This window comes from Papilio polytes, unplaced genomic scaffold, assembly GCF_000836215.1.
Source record: "Papilio polytes unplaced genomic scaffold, Ppol_1.0 DF823835.1, whole genome shotgun sequence".
In the NCBI taxonomy this organism is placed as follows: Eukaryota; Metazoa; Arthropoda; class Insecta; order Lepidoptera; family Papilionidae; genus Papilio; species Papilio polytes.
The window spans coordinates 2,152,819-2,153,472 of record NW_013525369.1 but is presented as its reverse complement, the minus strand read 5'-3'; the positions used below and the strand labels follow the sequence as shown (position 1 = coordinate 2,153,472).

At 44.0% G+C, this 654-nt stretch overlaps 1 protein-coding gene across 1 annotated transcript in view; it reads left to right on the top strand.

Moving 5' to 3' along the window:
• LOC106103213 overlaps positions 1-654 on the top strand; it is a 5,300-nt gene that overhangs the window by 3,917 nt on the left and 729 nt on the right. The gene's annotated exons all lie outside the window — the stretch shown is intronic.

Here is a 654-nt window from a genome sequence, read left to right as displayed (position 1 = left end):
GGGGGGGGGGGGCGCTCACTGCAGTTGCATTCACTGAGTGGCGCGCACAGGGCTGTCAACTTTATTAATTAATCGGTTATATGTATATTTTACAGTAGATTAAGAAGTATTTCAATACATTTAACATTCACGACCATAAACTTTTTAGAAGTTTTCACAACATATGTAATGAATTATTAAATTAAATTCATTTTACTATGGTGTTTCGAACAAGGATGTTATATTTTTAGTTGAGGTTCCAAATGGGAGCCGTAGTCTCAGTCTGACCATTTAATTTAGTAACTTGAGTGTTGTCGGGTTGTGATGGTCCGTCATCCGAGCTGTGTTGTGTATGCAGTGATCCGTCCTGACTTTGTTACTGCAACAAGCCGGGAGTCACTGAGAGTAGGCAGCCCTGCGCGCTCAGCCGAGGCTCCTAAATCGCTCTCGACGCGAAAATTGCGTTTAATTCCACTTCATGGATGGCGTTTGCCGACAAACGATCTGTGCGCCCTCTATCAACTTTAGTTGCTGCGTTTTCTACTTTAAAGCCATAGTTTTGAGTTGATATTCAGTCGAAAGTTTAGTGGTATTGAGTAAGAACATAGAGTCCACTTAAGGTCTTAATAAAGAGTGCGAGTGCGGGACGCGTGGTTCGGGGCGCGGGCGGGGGGG